This window comes from Chanodichthys erythropterus, chromosome 11 (genome assembly GCF_024489055.1).
Source record: "Chanodichthys erythropterus isolate Z2021 chromosome 11, ASM2448905v1, whole genome shotgun sequence".
Classification (NCBI taxonomy): Eukaryota; Metazoa; Chordata; class Actinopteri; order Cypriniformes; family Xenocyprididae; genus Chanodichthys; species Chanodichthys erythropterus.
In genome coordinates, this window is record NC_090231.1 from 51,477,189 (window position 1) to 51,493,997 (window position 16,809).

Consider the following 16,809-nt stretch of genomic DNA (forward strand, 5'->3'; position numbering starts at 1 on the left):
ACGCCACGCTCCCAACATGAAACAAGGCACGCAGACAAGAGAGCGCACAGCCCCGAGAACACTCGAGACCGTACGCTCACACAAAAACACGACAAGAACGGGAGTGTCAGAGCTCTGTCACAAAACCAAGAAATAAACAAGACTGAAGTGACAGAACCCTGACATTTACATGCTAAAGTTTTATACTTTATTGGGTAAGTGGTCTGCTCAGTTCTGTTTAAAATCTTGATAAAACTTCCTTATAGACGACCAACTAATCTGAAATCTCGATATTATCATCTGCTAAGATTCTAACATGTAATTGCACTTTTCTCCATCATTATGTACTGCTTTGTCAGTGCATTCACTGGTAGTTCAATCATGACCAGAGAACCTGATGGTACTTATTATGCAAAACGGTCAGGAAGGCACCGGCTCAATCTGTGTTTAAAATCAGACCCACATTATTCATCCAGCACTACAAAGCATTGAGTCCCCAAAGCGCTCCAGTTAATTGTTCTTCCCATCCCTGTCTCTCAACCCAATCAATTGGCGTATTGTTACAAACACAAGCATGCTGTTTTAATACTCAACACGAATGTTATTTACTGCATTAGTTTGGCTTGAATTGTGATTTCTGAGAGTCTCCTCAAAAGCTTTTTGAGCAGAGATGTGGATCCGATATGAATAATATCTTTTCACCCCAATATATTTGCAAATCAATATCTTGTCATGTTTAACAATGGTTGCATGACACCCTATTGTAAAGCTCATCTGAAGCTAGGCCTGCGCTGTGTTTGTGGACGTCTTTGCAGGAGATTGATTCTGAAGACACATCAGGGCTATCAGCGTGGAGATTATGTGGCCTTACATCCTCTTATCATGTGCCATTTCCAGCCATCATCTCATAATCTCCGTTTTGCTGTTTTCTGTCACAGTTATCTGCGCTCTCCCTACTTTTCTGTGTCATAATGTTAATAATTAAAGCAAATCTCTTGATTTTTCTGAAGTTGGAGTGTCTAAAAATACACCATCCCACGTGTGCAATTACAACCAAGCACGATATCCTTCTTAAACGGAGCGTTCTTATCAAAACCTCAGCAGAAACGCCGCTAATTACAGAACAATTACCAATGTCACCTTTAATCTGACAGCGATAAGTGCATCTTAAACCATATATTCTAAAGTTGTGGATGTTGTTTTTCATAAAAGCGCAATGACTTATGGTTTATTCCACTCAAACATCTGCTAGGCTTCAGTAGGTTCAATACGGCTACATTTTCTGATAGATTACACACCTGATTCCTCCAATATGTCAGTGTGTAACCAACACATGACATTTCAGACATCCAAGTATTATAATCGTTTAACAGTAAAAAGAATTATGATTAATCGGGAGCTGGAGAAAGAAAGAGACGGAGATGGATATGAATAGGGAAAGCTTTCTCTCAAATCTCCTGCATTTGTTCAGCCTATGAAAACAAAGAAGGAGTATGTTTCAAGGACAAGGTTTAGAGATGTCTGCACTATTGATTTGCTAACAAGGCTCCATTCAGCGGCACTTCCGTATTCATCTCCCAGCCTGACAGACAATAGTGCACATTGGACTATTTACAATAAAACCAAAACCCAATGTTCTCCTGCTGTGGAGCAAGTCTCGCCTCAAGATACAGCGAGAGAGAGCAAAATTGAGGGAGAAAGAGTTGGTAAATGAGAAAAGGAAAGGGCAGAAGCTTCATATCATATCACTGACCCATATTTGAATATGTATATGCTGGGGTGTTTGATAATGGAAGGCTACAAATGTGTGTTTATGCGAATATTTGCACGAAACTCTCTGGCAACCTCCCTCCCCTGCGCTGCCCCGTAAGGATCTCATTTCCGTTGGCCATAAAACATTAAGTTGTTAAATTTCTTTATGCGCCTTGCTCCCCTCGCACCGAAGGGCTCTGAGCGTGTCTGAAATTGAGTGATTGCCTGCAGCCTTTGGATTGCTTAACCCCTACTGTCACACAAACCTCTGTGGACTTATATTTTTAGGACTTTTTTTCCCCTTCCACTCCACCCCCTGCTTTTTTCTCTCTCTTCCTCTCTTTAGTCTCTCCATTTGCCTAATTCTATAGCCTCAAGTGCCTCTGTGTTCTTTTTTTTTGTACTTTCTTCCTTTATCTTTCTGTCTTTTTGCCTTTCTTTCTCGGTTTCCTTTCCCTGCAGTACAAAAATAATGTTTGTAATAGATATTTTATGGTAAAAATATCTAAACATACTTTAAAGAAGATACATTCACTTAAGAAGTATATTATGTTTTCAGAGAATATATTTTAAATTAAAGGGTTAGTTCGCCCCAAAAATGAAAACTATGTCATTAATGACTCGCCCTCATGTCGTTCCAAACCCGTAAGACCTCCATTCATCTTCGGAACACAGTTTAAGATATTTTAGATTTTAGTCCGAGAGCTTTCTGTCCCTCCATTGTAAATGTATGTACGGTAGACTGTCCATGTCCAGAAAGATAATAAAAACATCATCAAAGTAGTCCATGTGACATCAGTGGGTTAGAATTTTTTGAAGCATCGAAAATACATTTGTGTCCAAAAATAACAAAAACTACGACTTTATTCAGCATTGTATTCTCTTCCGGAATCCTTTCCATTGAATTGATTCCATTGAATTGGTTATATTGAATTGAATCCATTGAATTGATTCCATTGAATTGATTCCATTGAATTGATTCCATTGAATCCTTTCATCTGTCGGCGTTGGTAATGCACTTTTACATCGTTGTTTTTGGTGATTAGGACATCCGCGACATGCACACTTACACACCATTTTAAAAAAATATAACAATACCAAAATACAAACAATGTAGAATAGCTTGAATACAGCGTGCGTCTCCCTCAGATTGTAAACGAAGCTCGTGTGCACCAGATAACACGTCAGCAGCGTCTTACGTCAGCAGCGTCACTGTGGAGTCGTGAACCCGGATTGACAACAGACCCGGAAGAGAATACAATCCTGAATAAAGTCGTAGTTTTTGTTATTTTTGGACCAAAATGTATTTTCGATGCTTCAAAAACTTCTAACTAAACCACTGATGTCACATGGACTACTTTGATGATGTTTTTATTACCGTTCTGGACATGGACAGTCTACCGTACATACATTTTCAATGGAGGGACAAAAAGCTCTCGGACTAAATCTAAAATATCTTAAACTGTGTTCCGAAGATGAACGGATGTCTTACGGGTTTGGAACGACATGAGGGTGAGTCATTACATCATTTTCATTTTTGAATGAAAAATGAAAATTCTGTTATTAATTACTCCCCCTCATGTCGTTCCTTCGATCATCTTCATTAAGCTACACAAATTAACACAAATTAAGATCTTTTTCATAAAATCCGATGGCTCAGTGAGGCCTGCATTGCCAACAAGACAATTAACACTTTCAATGCCCAGAAATCTACTAAACATGTATTTAAAACTATTCATGTGACTACAGTGGTTCAATGAAGCGACGGGAATACTTTTGTGCGCCAAAATACAAAATGACGACTTTATTCAACAATGTCTAGAGATGGGTGATTTCAAAACACTTCTTCATGAAGCGTCAAAGTTTTCCGAATCTTTTGTATCGAATCAGTGGTTCGGAGCGTGTATCAAACTGCCAAAGTCACGCCCCCCAGTGGTGAACCATTGAAATTTCAAAACACTTATCACATAACAAAGCCTTGTTTACTGAAATCACGTGACTTTGGCAGTTTGATATGCACTCTGTGCACAAAAATATTCCCGTCGCTTCATAACATTAAGGTTGAACCACTGTAGGCACATTAATTGTTTTAAATACATCTTTACTAGCTTTCTGGGCATTGAAAGTGTTATTTGTCTTGCTGTCAATGGAGGCCTCACTGAGCCATCAGATTTTATGAAAAATATCTTAATTTGCATTCTGAAGATGAACAAAGGTCTTACGGGTGTGAAACGACATGAGAGTTAGTAATAAATTACAGAATTTTCATTTTTTGGTGAACTAAACCTATTCTTTGTTATTAATAACAAATAATAGTTATTATTCTTTGTTATTATAATGCTATTATTATTTCCCACTGGTAATTTTAGTCTCTTGTTTTGAGCATACATCACAATTTATTGGGGGGAAAAAGTCCAATTGTTTTAAAGTTTTACTTTTAAAGTAAATTCTTATTCTGTGAAAGATGATATTTTTACTGGACAAACATACTGAACATGAAAAAATCCAGCCACAGCAGAGCTTTCTGTCATAGATGTTGTTGATGTAGATGTAAGAGAAATGTTCAGTGAATATGGGTAATATCAGAAAGAAATTCCTAAAAGGTCATTGCGGACTGCTGTAGACTGCTATATCAATAAATATGAAGATCATCAGAGGGCAGTTACTACAGCTAAATTAACAATAGAAGACAATGAATACCTGGGAAATCTTGAGATGGTCTGTGGCAGTGCTCGGTTCTCGGGGTTAGTTCACCCAAAAATGAAAATTCTGTCATCATTTACTCACCTTCATGCCGTTCCAAACCCGTAAGACTTTTGTTCATCTTCGGAACACAAATGAAGGTATTTTTAATGAAATCTAAGAGATTTCTGTCCCTCCATTGACAGCTACAGAACTACCACTTTGACGCTTCAAAAAGTTCATAAAGAGATCGTAACACTAATGCATATGAATTCAGTGGTTTAGTCCAAATTTTCTGAAGAGACACGTTCACTTTATATGATGAACAGATTGAATTTAGGCTTTAATTCACATATAATCATTCATGAACTCACATACCAGTTATGGTAAAATTGCTCAAGCATGCTTGTTTGACATTTTACGCAGCACGTTTCAGCTTCCACAACAACCAATGAAGTTTGTTCTTGCTTGTCAAAGCAGGTTCGGTTGAGCTTCTCTGATCAATGTTTTTATGTAAATAAAAGCCTAAATTCAATCTGTTCATCATATAAAGCGAACGTGTCTCTTTGGACTAAACCACTCAGTTCATATGGATTAGTTTTATGATCTCTTTATGAAGCGTCAAAGTGGTAGTTGCGTAGACTGTCAATGGAAGGGCAGAAATTTCTCAGATTTCATTCAAATTTGCTTTTCCGGAGATTAAAAAAAGTCTTGCGGGTTTGGAATGACATGACGGTGAGTAAATGATGACAGAATTTTCATTTTTGGGTGAACTATTACTTTAACATTTTTTTTTTTTTTTTTGCAACCGGGACCAGACTTTGATTCCATCCAATCGGAGGAAATCAAATCATTTTAAGCTGATTTTAGAACAGACTTTGTTTTCATGTATTATGCATCCTCCTCCCCACAAAGAGAAGCTTTGATGCCAAAGAGAAGTGTTGATGCCCCACTCACTCTCGCACGGTCTCATTCTCACCTGCTCGCAAACACATTCTTTATGAGTGTGTGGGTGAGAGGGGTGGATGACAGTGACGTGTGACCTGCAGCTGTAGGGCAATCTCTCTTCTCCGATGGAGGAATTCATTTCCCTGTATGATCATTACAAGGAGGAACAAAATGAAGGGATTACCTCTCTCCTCTTTTTTTTCCCCTCTTATCTATTGCTTCTACAAACCTGCTGGCTTTGGTTTGAGTCTGAAAGCCTTTGCTGCCCACACACAGAAATCCAAAATAGATAATTGCTGTAAGATTAAATATACTTGATTACTTATTACTCGTTACTCCTTTAAAAAGTAATATTACTTATTACTGGTGACAGTAGTTTGTTACAATACTTGTTATATCACTTTTCCATTACACCCTACAGTTAATTGCATATTTTCTCCTCAAAATTCTGACTCCCCTTGTACGCCTCTTTGTGAATGTTAGGGTATATTTTGTATTTCTTTAGACAGAAATATAAATTCTATTCATTTTGAACCAGATCATCTTCAGACCATGCCAACAAAAAGTTATGGAATTCAAGACGATTCCTCAAACCGTTTTCGAAAAACACGCGAACAAATTTAATGTTGCACTTGCGAAAATAGACATAGGGCTGTATCTCCGCAACGCTTTATTGTATTCAGACCAAACTTGGAACATATCATCACAAGCATGACCTGAAGCATCATGCAGTGTTTCGGCGCAGCACCACCTACTGGTGGCTTTGTCCAAAATCAGAAATTTGGTCTCGTTAGATTCAATACAATACAAATACAATACTCAAAAAGTTTTGGTGCAGCGCCACCTTGTGGTCAAAAGTTATAACAAAATGTACAAAAATGCTAATAACTTTTGACTATATTAACCAATTGTAATGAAACTGATCTCAGTAGATTCCTTGGGTCATGCTGAGAACATAGATATCAAATTTGACATAGTCGGCTGAACTTCCTGTCCGCCATATTGTTTTTCTTTAAAAACCTACTTTTTCAAACTCCACCTAGACCGTTGCTCAGATTTTCACCAAAATCGAACCGTATCATCTTCAGACCATGCCGACAAAAAGTCATGGATTTCAATATGATATATTCAGCCGTTTTCATATACCGGAGCAATGATTTTGAGGCATGATGCAAAACTCACTCTTTAAGCTGTATCTCTGCAATGCTTTGACATATTGACACCAAACTTTGCAAGTGTCATTATCACTTCACTCTGACCATACCACAACAATTTGGACACAGCGCCACCTATTGGTCGAAAGTGATGCACCAGTAAATCCTCATTTTTTTTATCATTTTTCAGCTCGTTTGCCTAGAATGATCTTAATAGGTCTTTAATTGCTCACTGTTGCAGTCGGTCTGATGCTCACAGCCATGTTGGCTGGCTTATTGTGCCGTTTTTGTGCTTGGCCCCGTAATTGCTGCTTGCAGCTATATTTGTAGTTGTAATTCACCTGTTGAAATGATTACATTTCATGATGTATGTTGTCAAAATACGTCAAAATAACATCAGTAGTTCCAGCCTTTAAATGTAAGCTTTTCCATTTTCCAGGCTAACTTGCTGCAATGTTGTCATCATGTGCATGCACGAGTCGTGAAGATTACGAAAATGAATGATTGGATTGTTGGATTTCAAATCAGTCGGGATTGAGGCAACAAAAAAATAATGTTGTAACAAGCTATATATAGTTGCTGAAATATTAATAGTTTCACTACAAGTTACTTCAAAAACTAAATGTATTACTGTAATGTGTTAATAATGCATTACTGCCTAACACTGATGTATTTTCATTATATTTATATAAAGGTTTATTAATGGTGCGTGCCAATAATTTACTAATAGTGCTTGTCTTGACTTCTCTTGTGAAAAAGTACACTTTCGCATACCTTTTTAAAAGAACATACGGTAACACTTTATTTTAGGGTCTTTTAACTAGTTGTTTATTAGTATGCATATTACTAGAATATTGGCTATTTATTAGTACTTATTAAGCACATATTAATGCCTTATTCTGCATGACCTTATTCTAAATTCTTAATCCTACCCAATACCTAAACTTAACAACCACCTTACTAACTATTAATAAGCAGTAAATTAGGAGTTTATTGAGGGAAAAGTTGTAGTTAATAGTTTTAATGTGTATAAAGTGTTACAGAACATACTTAAGTATGAACTGGATGCAATGTTTTGGGCACTTAACAGCATTTTAATTCCAGTTAAATGGAAAATATATCATATTTCCATAGCTAAAATTTATATTAAATGAACTTAAAAGTGCTTTTTTGACCCAAATAAGTAGAACTTAAGTACTGTACATCTTTATATTTAATTTCATAATTACTTCATATTGTTTTTGAAATACTGTTATTGCTGAATGTACTGACAAGCATTTATGGTAAACAAAAATATAATTTAATATAATTTCTATTAAAACGTTTGTCATTTAAATGTATTTGTAATTACAAATTTATAATCATGAAGTTGCAATTTATTACATTTAATATATTTATTACAGTTAATATATTTTAAATGTAATATTGAATAACACGATAAGTTAAATATACAAAGTACTTTAAATGTGCTTCAGTATGTTAGTCAACACTTCAAAATAAGTGTACTTTAAAGCATGACAATAGTTATTTAAATGATTTAAAATGTATTTAAAATGAATTAATTTGACATTATTACAAAGTGCATTTAAGTGTGTTAAATGTCATGAAAGAATACTCTCTTTAAATGCACTTAAGTTGCCTTTTATTTAATTAATATTGCAGTTTTTTTTTTTTTAAATCTACTATTAAGATTGGAACTATACACTACAAGTTCACATTCAACACATTTAAGCACTAATACTAATACTAATACTTCAGACCCTGGTAATGTGACAGTGAGGTTTGCACCACTCACATTTTCTTAAAAAAAGTACTGCAATATTTTTCTTATGCTTGATATAAAAAGGTTATTTAAAAAAAAAAAAAAAAAAAAAAAAAAAATTGTTTTTCCCAATAAATATTCTAGATTTGACCAACACATGTCCTGTTGTAAGTCCTCCAGTGATCACTTCATTCACTTCAGCTTATTGGACCTGAAGATAGCCCCGCTGGACTCAAAACAGAACGATGTGGCCTCTGTTCATGTGTGTTGACCTTACAATACAGCTGACTGAGTTTACAGGCTGGGAGTGTGTTGATGTGTCATGTGTCTCCATCTTTCGTGAGATCAGAGATGCAGTCATAGTATCATTGGGAATATGCAATTTTGTGAGTATGAAGTGGGAAAGGGCTTGCCGGTGATGCGATGAGGGACATCCCGCTGTTTACGCGCACACACTCACGTTAGGGAGTCTCCTGCTGCCGTGTGCTGATGAAAAAGTAATGTAGTGTGTCTGAAAGTTTCTTGTCTTCTTTTACCCAGCACCCCGTTCTCCCTGAGGAAATAGATCTCTGAGAAAATACAGAAAGAAAGAGAGAGGGAAAATGTGTGTGTAAGGGAAATAGAATGATTTTGTCTGGTAGGACACTGTGACTTTTGGTCCGTTCAAGTCATGTTGGAGTTGAATGCACATGAAACATCCCCTCAATATCGTAGTGACGAGCAGGAAACTTTGTTGGCAGGGGCTATTTACACTAACTCTGCCCACCATTTTATGATTAAGCTAGAAAAAATGACAAGAGAAATCTTGCTCATAACAGGAGCAATGGCATGGAGAGTAAGGCGGGTGGCGTTCGCTTTTGATGTGACCCGAGTTCAAATCCGTCTTGGCACGCTTTTCTCCCTTTTCCATCGTATATATCAGCTTAGAGAGGTGTTTCTTAATTTTTTAATTTAAAATAAAACATTCTAAAAATGTAAATAAAATGCCTAAAGTGGCATATTATATAATAGTGGCAATAAAGTGTTTAACGGGTAGAGTTAGGGGTAGGTGAAGGCTTTAGGCATAAGGACAAGTAATGTCCCAATAAGTCAGCACCCATTTCTGATTTTAAAAAATGTAATAAAATAAACCATATATGTTACTGCATCTCTTTCTTTTTATTCCTTGTACGACCTTCTAAGTCATAGGGCTGGAGCCTATCCCAGTTTTATAATTTACTACAATACACTGTGGTGCAAATATTTGCACTAAGTATAAATAGCATCTTGCAATTAGTGCAAAGAAAATACTGCTATTTTCACTGCCTTTTCTTTAAGCCCGGAATTGTGTTCATGTCAGTGAAAAAATATGGATGCCATGTTAAATTTGTTAAAATTAATGAAATTATTATTATTTTTTTTTTTAATTTACAATGAATTGCTTGTACAAATACCATAGTATTGTACAATTAAGTATATACAATGGTTCAGTTTGCCTTCTTAAATTAAATTAGAAACATTAAAAAGTGAAAACAAAATGCACATTCTTTATCATTTCGTAGTTATAGAGTTTAAAAAATAGTGTTGAAGTGAAATGTACAAAAGGTACATAACCATCTTGCTCATACCAAAATTATTTGAAAATACCAACACGTAAATACGAACTTCCCATTAGGAGGGCTTGAATGAACCATATTTTACCAACACATACACATACTTGAATATGTGGTTTATGGGGGAATAAACTGTACAAACTGTATATTCTATCCCCTTACAGTAACCTACACCTAAATCTACCCAGTTACCTCACAGAAAACTTTGGCATTTTTTGAATTAACAAAAAAAAAAAAAAAACACTGTTTACTATGTTGTTCAAGCCATTTGGTTTACAGGGACACAGGAAGTTGTAATTACATTGTAATACCCATGTCATACACATTATACACATTCCTCATAAACCATATACCCAAGAACACACACACACACTAAAGATATAACATCAGAAATGAAAAGCACCTATGTTCTACTGAAGGTACAAATATTAGCTCACAAATATTAGTCATAAATCGTTTGGAAGGGAAAAGTTTTTCTTCAGTAGGTCAGGTCAATATCACAGACATACTTTTTGAGTTTGATCCTAATCAAACAAGTCTGTGTTTTTCTTATAAAATCTCAGGAAAAATTACGACGCAAATTACCTATAGTTTTTCGGCTGACTCAGAGTTCCTCTGAGAAATCTAATCCTGCCCCTTTAGGAATGTCTGTGATTGAGGTATTACTTTCTCATAGTGCTTCTCACTTTATTTTGACCTTTGCTGAATACCAAAACTAAAACTAAATATCTTGTTTTGCTGCCTGGTACATATTTATTATAAGTTTCGACTATTCTGGCAACTTTTTGGGGTAAAATAACACTTGGTGGTTTTAAGTATGGGTGGAATCTCATCCAAAATAATACTAATACAATAGGAGAGTCTGAGCTCAAAAAATGCACAGAATGGCTTTGCAATAACATTAAATAAAAGCCAAATGACACAGAAAAAACAGTGAAGTATAGGTGCCATGATCGTTACAGCAGCATCTCGGAGACATAGATTAATTAGCAGAAGTAATTAGCTACTCTTGCGAGTGACATCATTGACAGTCACATATTGCTGAACCAATGTGGTTCAAACTACATTGGTGCAACCATGTTACTACGGTTTCGGGAAACAGTCGTGATTAGTTGGTTAGTTTCTCCACCGATGCCTCATAGTATGGTAGTTAATCAGCAAGTTACATTGTTGTATGGGAAAGACACCCCAGGTCGGAATAACGCTACACAGATGAATTTTACTGTTCTTTGCTTTGATAACACATTAATCTCTCTCCACATGCAGACAAAATGATGTGGTTAGGGACTTGTTTATTTTATTTCTGGTTTGAAACAGAAACAATTGTCCTTGCCTACTGCTGACATGGCAAGTCTCCAAAAGCACAAAGCAACCTTATTACAGGAAGTATAGAATATACTTTTAAAGCTAACCTCCAATATGGCAATGCCATTTAAAGTATAATGTACCAACATTTGTATGTTGTATTTCATTGATCAAATATCTACTTTAATGCTCAATTTATTGTTTGCAATGAATAACAAATGAACTCATCACCTTTATTTTTGGCCTAAGTTGTTCATGCTGTTTTCATGCTTTATTTTCATATTCAAATGAGCCATTAGCTGAGATGTCTGGCACCATCAAGAAGCTTAGCAATTTACCAAGTACACACTGAAGAGCAAGTCATGTAGTGAATTTTCATCACACAGGCCTTCACTGCGTTTGTCGGTAGTCTGTGTTTTGCAAAAATCAACAGCACAGAAAAAGAAAAAAAAAAGAAAATGCATATTAGCATAAAATGCACTTGCCAGCAACATAATTTCTATTGACACATTAACTAACACATAAAATCCCCTCTTTAATTAGAAAAGCCAAATGTAAAAGGACAAAAAAATGTGTTGGGTGGCTGAGAGAAACCAATTATTTGTCATCATTTAAGTTTCATTATCATCTCTTTTCAGTTTCGAAAATAATTTTATTCAGCATTTCACCACCAACTAAACCTGCATGCGTTCATTAAACATCTTTTTCGAGTCAAGGGTGTAAATATGTTCCTCAAACGTCCTTCCATTGAATGACTCATTATTTATTACACAGAGTGGGATGGAGCCATATGGCACCATCAAACATAATCACACAGAAATTATTGCTTTGTTTATTGACAGAAAATGAGAATTTAGAGGATGATTGCTGCCTAGATAAAGTCTGGAACAATGCATTTACTAATGTAATGACTGGTACTCCTTTTATGTGTGAATAATTCCTATCACACCTCAAGTATTGCACATGTAATTTACTTCCACTGGAGGAATTTGATCACAATTTGTCAAGTAAATTGGATTAATGGAATGTATCCTTATCATGGTTTATTTCATCATATTTTTTCCAGTTTCATTTTGTACACAGGTACTGTATGTTGCTATTCCTGTCTAAGGTTTCATTTAAGGTTTTATTTAAATGAAAGTGATGTGGCGCTGTGTTGCTCATTAAGACAATGTGAGTTCAAGTCAAATTTGCATTTTATACTACACCTCTCTATTATTGTTTCCTGTCAATAAAAGTGTTAAAATGTAAAACATAAATAAATAAATAAATAAATAAAAATAATAAAAATGGTGCAATGGGATTTGCCATGAGTCCAATGTTCAAATCTGGCTTGCAACATACTCGTGGTAGTATGTTGACATACTGTTCCCATTCTTAGATTTTTAGCCTCTCTCTACTGGCCCATAAATAAGTCAAAAAGCATTCTGATATATTCAGTAAAGAAAGTGTTAATATCTAAAGTATGACTTGTGTGTTTGTATTGTGGCTTACTGAACAGTGGCTGCATTACAAATTCATATTCTTGAGTGCCTAAATATCCTTATGTACAAAGTAAACAAATTGTTGTCAGCACTGTGGAATTAGCAGTAGAACAACAGAAGCTGTAACTCTAATGTGTTAAACAAAGAAACAAATTAACACACAAACACACACAATGATGTGGGTTGGATTTTGGTAGGATTTTCTTTGACACAATGTTTACTCAGATATTGCTATTAAATAATGTATATATGTATCAATCAATCAATCAATCAATCAATCAATCAATCAATCAATCAATCAATCAATCAATCAATCAATCAATCAATCAGTCTGTCCATCCATCCATCCATCTGTTCATAACCATCATGTTTACACACAGAGCACCCAACGCCTCTGCACTTTATTTCTCTCAACATGGGGATAGGAGAGCTTTCAGTCAATAAATGTCAAAAAGTAACTTGCGTTACTTATTTGAAAAAGTAACTAAAATATTTTGTAGTTTCTTGAAAAAGTAATCTGATTACGAAACTAAAGTTACTTGTAATGTGTTACCCCCAACACTGTATATTCAGCCTGGTCTCATGGTTAATATGTAGGTATTAATGTGTTACTTTCAAAAACACAAAACGTACATTTTTGTACGTTTAGAAAGGTGCTAAAATGTACAATATTAAGGAGAATTTATACGTGCATCAGGTTTTTCGATGAAAAAGCCTTCCGCAAAGGATACACCTGTGTATCCTCGCTCATGACTCCTCAGGAAGCTTCTTCACTCCTTAAATGTAAAATTATAGCACTAAAATTTTAAAATAAGTTTTTACAACGAAAAAGCGTAAAATATTTACGAATCTTTCATGTAATAAATATATATGTATAATTTCCATTTGATCATTTTGTAGATAAATGTAAGATCCCTAAACCCCATCCCAAACCTAAACATACCCATTTTATACAGAATGTTAAGAGAATGGACAGAAATATGTAGGAAAATTACAATTTTAGTGAAATATAACATTAAAACGATATTTTGAGCCGCTAATCCTACACCTACCCCTAAACCTACCCATAACCATTTCTTAAAACTCTGCACTGTTATAAATAAAAGAATAACAGACAAACATGCGTAATCGCAATAATTTATTTATTGCGAAAATGTAAAAAGTGTTACCAAAAGTAGTTCAAACGATGATGAGTTGCAGTCACAGTCCTCTCCGGCAGTCCTCTAGTTTTTTTATAGGGTACAGAGCAGAATTTACCTTAATAATCCATGAAAATATTATGAATTCGGCTTCTCTCTGTGAAGGTTCGCACTCATTTCAAATGTCAATCCACTGAAACACGGCATGTCACAATCTGTGACAAAGCAAGTGAGAACCAATGAGCATTTGATATCAGTCCCGTAAACCATGTGTGCTTCTCAATATCCCTCCTCATTTCCTCGCTCCTCCGTCCTCCATCCTATGACCCGGAAACCGATCAAACTCAGCCATCTTAAAGGACATCTCAATTCTCTAATTGCACCCTGAGGAGGCAAGGAACGAGGAGGGAGGAAGCTTCCTGAAGAGTTATGCGTGAGGATACACAGGGTGTATCCTTTGCGGAAGTCTTTCTCGTCGAAAAACCTGAGGCACATATAAATTCTCCTCCCCCTTCCTATCTGTCACAATAATTTACATGTATGCTTTACTTTTGCAGTTTAAATAAGCTTTACATCTCACATATTTCAATGGGGCATCTTGCTTAATGAATATTTATTATAATTTTTTTAAATAACTAAACTTTAACAACATATGGGCAGATCCCTCAAGTGTAGCTGATGATGCATTGACGTGACGATAAAGGGAGCGAGGATATAAGGGCTGCATCCGAAAACCTAGGCAGCTGACTTGCGGCCTCGCTGCCCTCTCAGGCAATGACTTTTAAGGCAGCATTTGGGCATGAAGGTACCTCACCAAACTGATTTTCGGATGATCTACCGCAAAACAGCGTGAGCTTTGGTGACAACTAAACATTTAATTAGGCTACTACAGTAGTAATTTCTTTCTATAAATGACATCAAAAGTGGAAAATGTTGGTCAGAAATGTACATTTACACACAAACCATAGCCAGTGCCCAGAGGAAAGATATACTCATTGTCAATCCCTGAGGAGAAGGCCATGGAGGAGTACATTAATGAAGCTCTGGCACAAGTCTACATCCGCCCGTCTACTTCCCCTGCTGCTTCAAGTTTTTTTTTCCGTGGCGAAGAAGGACGTAGGCTTGTAGCCATGCATCGATTACAGAGCTTTAAATAAAATAACAATAAAAATTCAGGTCTTCCTCTTGTCCCATTCTTCCTCTTGTCCCATCAGCGTTGGAACTATGCGGCACCACTGTGTTCACCATGTTGGACCTCTGCAGCGCCTACAACCTCATCAGAATACGTGAGAGGGACGAGTGGAAGACAGCTTTCGTGACACCTACTGGCCACTACAAGTATCTCGTCATGCTGTATGGACTTGTCAACGCCCCCTCCGTATTCCAAGACTTTATGCATGAGGTGGAGATTGTCCGTTTCCTACGTACCTTCTGTCATGGCCACCAGGACACCTGGAACCAGTTTCTGGGTTGGGCCTAGCATGCCCAGAACTCTCTCTCCGTCAGTCCACCACAGGTCTTACTCCATTTCAATGCGTACTTGGTTTCCAACACCCACTGTTCCCCTTGGATGGGGAGCCATCGGACGTCCCTGCAGTAGATTACTGGTTCTGGGAGAGTGAGAGGGTCTGGGACTCAGCTCATCTCCAACTCCAGCGGGCCCTAAGCAGGCGCAGGACGACAGCGGACCTTCTGCGTTCCCAAGCACTTAATTACCAGCCAGGACAGAAGGTCTGGCTGTCAACCCGGGACATCAGGATGCGCCTGCCTTGTAGGATGCTGAGTCCTAGATTCATTGACCCCTTCACCATCACTTGGAGGATCAACCCTGTCACCTGCAGCTCCCTCCTGAGTATAAAATTCACCCAGTTTTCCACGTTTCACTGCTGAAACCTCACCATCCTTCTGTTCTTCCCTCCACAGACCCTGGTGAAGCCGAGGAACCCCCCCTTCCACTCATCGAGGACAAAGCAGCGGCCTATACAGTTAACGACATCTTGGACTCCCGGCACCGTGGTGGTCACCTGGACTACTTGGTCGACTGGGAAGGCTACAGTCCTGAAGAGCGGTAATGGGTCCAGCTCCACATGGCAAGGGTCGACTACCAAGACGTCGGGGTCCACAGTCCTCAGGACACGCCAGGCTCTTCACTCACCCAATCCCAACGCACTCCCTCCCCTGAGTATTAACAAGCTCCACCTGACACTCATCACAGCAGCACTACATAAGACACTCCAGATCACTCAGTCATTGTCCGGTCTCGTTAACGCATACCTACCTGTTATGCTTACCTTAAGGACTCCTTTAACACCTGCTTACCTGTCTCCAGTGTTCTCTGTGACTCCTAGTGTCTCCGTGTCTCCAGTGAGTGTCACTCCGTGTCTGCTCCACGAATGCTTGCATCCACGTTCTCTGGGAAAAGATAAGAATCATCATCAGATCTAGTCACCGCTCCAGTCACAAACTTATCCTGCCATTTACTCACCTGCATTCTGCCATTCATCCTCTGGTTGTTTAATAAACACATAAACACTATTACCTGTGTCTCCGTCCCCTTCTGTGTAACAGTAGTCTTGTTTAACATTATGCAATCCTCCGAAACGAGTTTGCAGCACAAGTCACAAACAGAAATGTTATTTTCATATTAAGTAGATGAGTAAACTGCATTCAATAAATTTTAATAAAAACATTTATTGATATGACAATTGAGTACAACATATTTAAAACATTAATGCCACAATTGTAATATATGTATAACCAAAACCAAAAAGTATTTATTAATTTATGTTATATTTTTATACAGAGATCATGCAAATAAACCTCAATATATATACAGTCAATCCAAAAATTATTCAGACATTTTTGATATTTTTGATATATTTTTACTAGTGGGTGCAGGACACTATAGTTCATTTATGGAAGTGGGGATAGCAAAATAAAGTAAACTGTGATAAATTATACCCAAAAATTCTTCACACAGGGGACTACCAGTAAAATTTGTTAAAAAAATAA